We start from the raw sequence: 9,928 nt of genomic DNA on the forward strand, positions 1-9,928 counted from the left end.
TCACGTTGGCGGATTCAGGCGGCGAATAAGCAGCAACAACATTGTCATTCTCGGAATCAGTGCCTAGGATTCTATCTCTCTCATCTCTGTCTTGATCTACCAGAGCCAGAAGCGCTTCAGCTAGATGTGCTGATCGAGTATTATTCCATAGTTCGTACTTGGGGCATTGCGCGGCATGGTGTAACGGGCTCGAGCAGATGAAGCAGTCCCCTTTCGGCTGAGGGTTAGTCTTCACCGAATCGTCCCTGGTGAATTTGATTCCTTTCATCTCGCCTCCCTTCGGCCAAATACTCTTAGAGCGATTAACTCTAGAGTTCCAGCGAGGACCAGTGACTGCCATGGCTTCCTTTTCCTCCGCTTCCTTCGCTTCCTCTTCCGCTTCCTCCCAATCTTCGTCTATTGCAGCGAGATTAGCGGATCTGGTGCGGAAGAATCGACGTTTTGAGCCGTTCTCCTGCTGGTCGCGTAGGGGCGCGGATGATCTTCGCAGATTCCCAAGTGTAGATTAGAGTTTCGCCATAGTGTTCAGCCAGCATTATCAGGTGTGATATCGTAGGGCAACGGACTTCATCCTTCCAAGCGTCAGGCTGGTTGCGAATGATACGATGTACGGCGGTAGCTTCATCATCCGTAGCATACAGGAATTTCGCTAGGAGAATTCTTCGTTGGAAGAAGTCGGTAGGTAGCTCTTCTTCGTGGCCCTTCTGACGGAAGAACATCGACTCGAAACGGCTTATTTCTTCACGCTCCCAGCGAGAGGACATGAACTGCGAGGTAATAGCTCTGAGCATATGAACCCATGAAGACTGGTGCACATCCTTCACGACGTCCGGGAGAACGTCCCACCATCCTTTCGCGGCGCCTTCCCAGCGCTGCGGGGCAACTTTGCGCCATTTGGTATTGAATCAGTGGCCCTTTTCTAGCCAGGTCCTTCATGCCGACCAAGTATTTGATCAATGAGTCTCCCTTTCCGTCCCAGGCGGGTACTTCGGACTGCTTCATCTGAGTGTCGATTTGAAACGGATGATAAGCCCCCCATCCGGCATCCGGTGGGTTGAAAGGCGGCCCCGTTCCCGGCGGTGGAGGCGGACCACCAGGTGGGCCCCCCGGGTTAGGCGGCTGAGCTCCTCCGAACGGGAATCCGCCAGAGTAGCCGCCATACGGGGGCCCGCCACCGGGTGGGCCACCTGATCCTCCTCCCGGTCCGGGTGGACCGGGTGGACCGGGCGGTCCCGGCGGCCCGCCTCCTCCCGTCGGCCCGCGATATCCCCGCCCATTGTCTGAACGCTCTTTGCTTGACTCGACGAATCCGAGGGCTGAGGGGCGCCGCGCGAGGGCGTAGGAGCCTGGAAGGGTTGAGTCTGAGGATACTGGAAGCCAGACGTAGAGGGTAAATGAGGCTGTTGCCCGGAAGCGAAAGTAGGATAGGGATTGTAGGCCCCCCGTTCCGTGTACGTGCGAGTGTTCGACTCGCGCCCTGTCAGCGGCACATATGGCCCCCCAATCTCGTTGTCTCCTAGAGAAGCTATGTTGCCGAACACGTTCTGGATTCCAGCACGTGCAGCGGCCGAAGGAGCGGGGAAAGGTCGATGAGAAATGGGAGACGGTGCGCTGGCCAGATTAGCAAAACGGACCCCGGCTTGAGGGAGAATCGGCGCAGTCGTAGGTATGATGGGTTTCATAGGTAGAAGCGGAGCTTGTGGATGCGTAGGCCAAGAGTCAGTGCGGTACGGTTGAGAGTAGACATCTTGAGCAGCTTGGTAGTGCGCTTTCACTCGCTGCCATACAGTAGGGTTTGCCTGCTCGAGGTATTCTTGGTAGTCCGGTCTGGAGACGTACAATCTCAAAGCTGGCTCTGGATCCAATGCCGCTTGGCGCGTTCGCAGCTCCGATCGAGTGGAAGCTAGTGAAGAAATCGAAGCTTCCGATTCCTGCCTTGCGACATTACCCCAGTGGGTCAGAGTACGGCGCACTCGGGTTTTGGCTCCAGCCAGGCGTAGCTGCACCGTTCGAAAGCCAAAAGAACCTTGTCGGCTTCGCTAGCTCGATTCAGGACGGACAGAAGTTTGAACCCGTAGTCGACTTGGAAGTTGGATCTGCTGGTTTGCTTTTCCAACTGTTCCAGCCCTTCAAGGATCTGATGAAAAGCGAAGACGACATGGGCCACTCGTGCGAACGTTTTGACTTCAAGGCGGAAGTATCGCGGCTCCGTCTGAGGGAATACGGGCGCAACCAAGTTGTCTGCTGCTGGCAGAGAAGAAATGGCATCCACTTCTTCCTCCAGCGAGTCCCAAGTCATGTCCCGACGTGGCGAGTGGTAGCGTCTGAGTATCAGCCGTAGCAGATCCAATTTCTGTATGTCCAATATTTGCTCGACTCCTTCCAATCCGTACGTGATTAACGGATCGTAACGTTCTGTCTCCGGGTCCTCTTGATGATGTCTGAGAACGGCATCCTCCAAGGACTCGTAGTACAAGCCCAGACTTTCCCCGAGGTATTCGAAGATTTGAGGTATGGCCAGTTGCGGGGATCCAGCAACGGTCCGAAGCGCCGTAGTAATGGATTCGTCTCTGAAGTGGGGAGGGGGAGGTCGAAAGCTAACGGCAATAGGGCTAGCTGGTCGACGCTTAGGAGGAGACAACTCTTGCCAGCTTGAGGATTGGCCCGCGGATCGGCCTGAAGCTCGGGAAGATTCTTCCCCAGAGGAGTTTTGTCGTTCTGAATCTCGCTCTTCGTCAGAGGCGCGGACGGTTTTGACGGAAGCTCCGCTAGCGGCTCGGCCCCTGCCTTCCTCGTTTCTTATGGCGGCATCTGAAGCTGGACGGAAGACCGGAGCTTTTGCGCTCAACATTGGCGATGGAGACACAGGAGGGGCTGGCGCCGTTGGAGCCCGGTAGCCGGGGGCTGCCGGTGTTTGTAGCGGCGTCCAAGGGGAGTTGGAGTCAAAAGCACTGGATGTGGAGCCTCTAGTATCCGTTTCCTCGTCAAGCCCCAAGACCGGCGGCTGGAATCCAGCCGCCTCTGCAGAGTCCAAGCTAACCGGTGGACGAGACGTCTTGGGAGGGAGCTTGGGGGCTGACGTTGAGCTCGATACTTTTCGCAACACGATCTTTGGGGCGTTGGAGGACGACATACGGGACGAGAGGTCAAGTCGAGTCGAAAGACGACTTGGAAGTGGAAGGAAAAGAGTTTTCTTGCAGTCACAAGTGACGGCTTCGAATTTTAAGCGATGTCGGCAAGGAATTTCGTTAGGGAATCAGTCGGGTAGTCAGCCCAGTCAAGATGAAACGAGTAAGTCTGGCTGACCTCTCACGGCAGGAATCCGGCCGTGGGAAGAGCCACGTAGCAGCAACGAATCCTCTTCGTTTCGTAGAAAAACAACTCTTCGCCCCCCAGCCCATGTAGTAAGCCCTCGCGGTGGGCTCCATTTGTGACGCTGTCGTTCGGGGAGCTTACGCGGGGTGGAAGCGAGGAGTTGTCGTGTCGATAAGGGGGTCGGACAGCCATTGGAATCCAATGGCTGCCCGACGGTTGACCCGTAACCTACGGCGGGAGGGAGCAGGGAAGCGTACTCAGGCAGTCGGGACGGGTCCACGAGAAGGAGGAAAGACGAGGCACAAGAGAGAAGAGGAACTTGGTTAAGATTGCTGCTGGTGTGACTTTGGTCACGCTTACTGTTACAATACTCGTGACTACTGTATGATCATATGACTACCCGTATCTGATAAGACTGATCTTCTAGCGTTTGAACGGTACTGAGTCGTCCAGGTTGAGGTCGTACCCGTCACACTGATACTCGGATACTCCTGGCTCAAAAAGCATAACCCCGAGATCAACTGGGAAACAAAGGAGGTGAAAATGAGTCGTTGCCCCCCGCAGCTGCTCTACCTGCCGTGACGAAGAGCGGACCGAACGCGCCGAGGTTCGGCGGCTCCGACTCCTTAAATCACGACTACTTGCGGGCGCCTTCCCCACTGTTTGCGCTATCGATATCGCTGGCCCAGATGATGCTGATGACGAGCTCGGAGCTGCTTCGGACCCTCCGGAGCCCTCACCAGATCTCGACGGCGACGAGCATCTTGAAGACGGCGACCGCATCTTCTACACCTCCTTTCGCCCAGTTGAGGAGATCCGCGCTGGCAGTATAGTGTCCCAACGCCTTGCAGAGGCCTTCGCCCGTAACTCGGCCCCTCCGCCTTCGGAGATCCCGGACTGGGCCAAGGAGTTCCAAGACGTCTTCGACAAGGAGTCCTTTGACACGTTACCAGAACGAAGGGCTTGGGACCACGCTATCGAACTTGTCCCCGACGCGAAGCCCGCTAACTGCAAGGTGTATCCGATCTCCCCCTCGAACAGCGAACTTGACGAGTTCATCGAGGAAGGACTTGCCACAGGCCGTATTCGCCCTTCGAAATCTCCGATGGCCTCCCCGTCTTCTTCGTTAAGAAAAAGGACGGAGGGCTTCGGTTTGTCCAGGACTACCGCGCCCTCAACGCAATGACGATTAAGAACCGGTACCCCCTTCCGTTGATTAACGACCTTATCAACAGGCTCAAGGGCGCTCGTTACTTCACCAAACTCGGACGTTCGCTGGGGTTTTAATAACGTCCGGATTAAAGAAGGAGACGAGTGGAAGGCGGCCTTTCGGACTAACCGAGGGTTGTTCGAACCTTTGGTGATGTATTTCGGCCTGACAAACTCCCCCGCGACGTTCCAAACGATGATGAATGACATTTTCCAGGATCTCATTCTTTCAGGCGACGTTATGATCTACCTCGACAGGAGCCATAGGTGTTATATTTTTACAAATGCAACTAGCTGCAGCTAGCATAACAGTTGTCAAATACACTGAGCAGGGCTTTTTGTCACATATGTCACATTCCTTTAAAGGCTTATTCTATTTATTTAAGACTACTATTATGGTAATTGATGATGGAACTGATGGCATCTATATAATGTCATCAATGTGGAAACATTTTTGATGGCCATCACAAGTTTTGATGATTGTAACCAGCTATATCATTTGTGTCCAAATTGGGATTATTGATTATTTTCTATATATATAGTCTTCCAAATTATATAACGGGTCTTCGGCCTGAAGAAAAGGAACTTAACATTCATTTATTAAGTATAACAATTATTAATACTGATGTTATATCAAAGTTTGATCAGTCTTATAGGGGAACAGAAGACAAATGCACTAACTGCACTCAGGCCTCAGTGGAGCTAGTGGATTTGACACCAGGTTGACTCAGTGCACTCAGTGCAGTTGTCAAATGTGCACAACTACAGGTGCTCGACGACATCCTTATCGCACATTCGGACCTCCGCAAGCACCGCAAGATCGTCCGGGAGGTCCTTCGGCGGCTCCGAATGCACAAGTTGTACCTTCGCAAGGAAAAGTGCGACTTCGAGAAATCGTCAATCGAGTACTTGGGGGTCATTATCTCGCACAACCATGTCGAAATGGACCCCGTTAAGGTCGCCGGAGTCTCCGCATGGCCTCCGCCCGAAAACAAGAAGGACGTTCAGCAGTTCCTGGGGTTTGCTAATTTCTACCGCAGGTTCATTCGGGATTTCTCGGCCCTAGCGCAACCTCTCTTTGCGCTCACCAAGAAAGACCAGAAATGGACCTGGGGGAGACCAGGCCGCCGCCTTTCAAGCCATCAAGGACGCGGGTCGTATCAGAACCTGTCTTAGCGATCCCGGACGACTCTCGGCCTTTCCGACTTGAAGCAGACAGCTCAGATTATGCGACGGGGGCGGTTCTTTCACAACAATCCGCCCCGGACGGGAAGTGGCACCCTGTAGCGTTCTATTCCAAAAGCTTAAATGATGTCCAGCGCAACTACGAGATTCACGACAAGGAGATGCTCGCGATCATCCCGCACTCGAGGAGTATCGGCATTTCCTCGAGGGCGCCGCGCATCCGGTTGAGATCTGGACTGACCATAAGAACTTGGAATACTTCCGAAAGGCGCAACACCTTAATCGTCGGCAAGCCCGATGGTCGTTGTACCTTTCCAGGTTTGACTTTACGCTGCACCACGTCCCAGGTCGCCAGATGGGCCATCCCGATGCTCTCTCCCGCCCGGCCTGACCACGGTATCTCCGACGACAACTCGGATGTCACCCTCTTACGCCCCGAACTGTTCCACGTGCGCGCTTGAGGCCGTCACTGTCTCTGGGCCTGGCTCCGAACTTGTCCGCGACATCAAGGAAGCGCTATCCGGTGAGCCTGACCTAGAGGAACCCGTCGCACTTGCGGCTCGGCAACTCTTGAAGGTCCGAGGTCAAGCTCGGGGCCCCCGCTCATCGCGTTCGGACGAGTGGGCCGTCTCAGGCGACCTCCTGTACTTTCCGCGGCAAGGTCGTAGTCCCCAAAGACAAAGACCTGAGGAGGCGCATTATAGAACTCTGCCACGACACGCGTGTCGCCGGACATGCCGGGCGGTTCAAGACCCTGGAGTTGGTTTTCGCGCAACTACTGGTGGCCACAGATGTCCCGCCATATCGGACGCTACGTCGCGACCTGCGACTTATGCTGTCGCACGAAGGCCCTCCGAAGGCTTCCGCACGGGGAGCTACATCCAACCGAAGTCCCCCCGAGCGCTGGCACACCGTCACCGTGGACTTCATCGTCCGAGCTCCCGAGGCCCATGGGTATGACGGTTTATGGTAGTGGTTGACGCCCTCGGGAAACGCGCTCACTTCACCGAATGCCATATGACAATAGACGCGGTCGGAGCTGCCCGCTTGTACTATCGGAACGTCTGGAGACACCACGGAACCCCCGAGAAGTACATTTCAGACCGCGGTTCGCAGTTCATCGCTGACTTTTACGCGAACTCTGGCGCTTAATTGGCGTCAAGCCGGCTACCTCTACGGCTTACCACCCGCAGACCGACGGACAAACCGAACGCGTTAACCAGGAGCTCGAGCAGTACATCCGAATCTTCACCAACTACCAACAAGACGACTGGGACGAGCTTATCCCTGCCGCTGAGTTCGCCTATAACAACCACGTTCACTCCTCCACTCAACAGGTACCTTTTATGACGGACACTGGCCGGCTCCCCGAATGGGTTTCGAGCCGGGCACCCGCTCAGAGTTGGAGTCAGTGAACGAGTTTTGCTGATCGGATAGCGGACGGCGTCTCCGAGGCGAAGGCCGCGCTCGTCAAAGCCAAAGACGAGTATAAACGGTACTACGATCGGAGACGATCAGACGCTCCGAATATTCAAGTTGGTGATAAGGTTTGGTTAGATGCCTCTGACATCAGAACAACTCGGCCCTCCGAGAAGTTCTCCCACAAACGCCTCGGACTGTTCAAGGTGCTCGCAGAGGTTAGCAAAGGTGCCTACAAGCTCGACCTCCCCCCGCGTTACTCCAAGCTCCACCCCGTCTTCCCCGTTGTTAAACTCGAGCTCGCTCAGGACGACCCCTTCAATGGACGACCCGGCTACGACGAACCGCCCCCGAACTAGAGGACGGAGTCCCCGAATGGGAAGTCGAGGAAATCTTGGATGCCAGGATAAGGTATAAGCGTCTTAACTACTTCGTCAGGTGGAAAGGCTACGATGCTTCGCACGACTCGTGGGTTCGGTTCGACCGTGTCTTCGCGCCAGACAAAATTGCGGACTTCTATCGGAGGTACCCAGGTAAACCACGGCACATCGCCTCAGCGACCTTCGACTCCTTGCCCTTCCGAACTATGCGTCGGGACGCCGCATTCAAAGGGGGGGGTGATGTCAGGGGAACCCCCTTGGCCTCCTCGCCGGACCCTCGAACGCATCCGAGGCGCATCCGACCAGCGCCCCCTCGGACGCTCCGACCCACCCCGACCATCGTCCACGGCCTCCTTCGCCCGCACAATCACCGATCCGTCAAGACCCTCCCAACGATCACCTTGGGACAGAGCCTGCGACACCGCTCAGGCCTTCTGCGCTCTACGTCGGCAGTTACGGACGACCAGTATATAGTTGGCGCCCTAGCAGGCGGACCCTTAGAGTTTCTTCTCTTTGGATCCTCCCCTGCTAGGTCGGTCCCTCCGTGTATTTCCTGTAGTCTTATTCACGCTTTGGATCCTCCCCTGCTAGGCTTTCGTCGGAGTCTCCAGGGTTGCCCTTACATCTACCCCGCAAGCGGAGCTAGCGGGCCCAATGACCTCGTCTGTTCTGTTCCGGGTGCGCGTTCTCAGAAGAGACCTTGCACAGCCCAACCCAAAGTCTGACAGTATCTAGATTTGTATTTGATTGTTTTCAGGAAAGAGACATAATGTGAGTGTGTGTCCTTTGGAGACCAACTGAGGTTGCATGACAGGGGTCTTATGCGAGTTTCTTCAAATGGTGGAGGGCAAGATATGGGCCATGGCAGGAGGATTAATGCTTACGACCCTAGCGGGTGGCGGTCAGATTTTATCATCTGCTTGCTATTTATTATCGATATTTGTTTCCAGCCTATACATCTAGACGCGCCTCCGTTGATGCCGCTATTGTGTCTGACGTCCAAGATCTTAGTTTCAATTGGTCATGAGGAGTTCTAGCAGATAAACAATGAGGTTGGTACATTTACAATTGCTCAACAGTGGTTGACCTCGGTTGGTGCATATGTAGACAAGTGTATGTCCCATTCGATCTTGCTCAATATCACAAATTACTGTAATACCTATAGGGGAGTTAGAGTTGAACACTATAGTAGTGATAGTTTTCACTGTCAACTAGTACAGAACGAAGAACATATCCTTCAACTTAAATGAACTAGTTGTGTTATTGAACTCTGTGTATGATTCTCCCAAGAAGGACTTCCCTGAACTTCAAGCTTTTCCATGGCACCATTACTATGCTCCCTGTACAGCAGAAAAGACATATGTAGTATGGTATTATGATCTATGGCGGCTGAAGTTATATTCAATCATTACCCTTGCAAAGATCATATATTAGCATAAGTCGCAAAGCAAGGTCCCTGTCTACGGCATATGAGCTGCAGGCCCCTAGTACATCAATGTATTTATAGTACGAGAAGTAACGGAAACGGAATAAGGGATAACAAAGTAAGTAACAAGATTAGAGTAAAGTAGAAGAGGAGTTGCATACAAGGAACAAGGCATAGATGATTGCATAGATCATAAGTTGGAGTAATTGGAAACGCTCAGTAAATGTTTATTGCATAAAAACCGAATACTAGAGATGGATATCGGAATCGAATGCAAGAGTAGGCATGGATACAACAGATCCAATCATCATCTTATTGTCCATTTTATCTCCTCCTTGTCTTATCTTATCAACCAGGACCAAAATAAAAGGTTTAAAGGGCAAAGAAAAAGGTTTCTTGAACCCAGAGTTTGACAAGATAGGCACAATGTTGGTAGCATGATATACCTTCCAAATAAGCTCTCTCCCAGCTTCATCTACTCATGTTAGCTGGAAATCCATGCTTATCTTTGAGAGCTGATAAAGATTAAATAACACTGATAAGTGAAGTGATGATATTTCAGTGCTATATTCACTTTGGGCTGGAGATGGACATGCTACTTAACTTAGCCTGGAGTAGTCAATATTGTGATTATATCATATGACACCCATGGCAAAGCCAACGGCAGTTGGAGAAGGGGGTCCAACAGGAGTTTGAAAGCAGATTTTTTTTGCTTTGTCTCAAACAAAGAAACCTTTGTATGCCTTTCCGCTCCCGTTGGGCCTCCCTTTGGCAAACTGCCATTGGGTTTGCACCCAGTGTGATGTTGATGAGCTCCCATGATCAATCAATAGTACTTCAATCATATATTTATCTTGAGTAGTTATGAAGATAGAGGCCTATCAGGTATATATCAGCTAGTGATTAGCCAGTGCTGGTACAACTATTTAGCTGCCACTACAGATTACTTAATGAAAGTTTTTTATATAGTCAAAATACATAACTTCGATTTGTG

The sequence above is a fragment of the Mycena indigotica genome, assembly GCF_014461135.1.
Source record: "Mycena indigotica strain 171206Taipei chromosome Unknown Mind.scaff0007, whole genome shotgun sequence".
NCBI lineage: Eukaryota > Fungi > Basidiomycota > Agaricomycetes > Agaricales > Mycenaceae > Mycena > Mycena indigotica.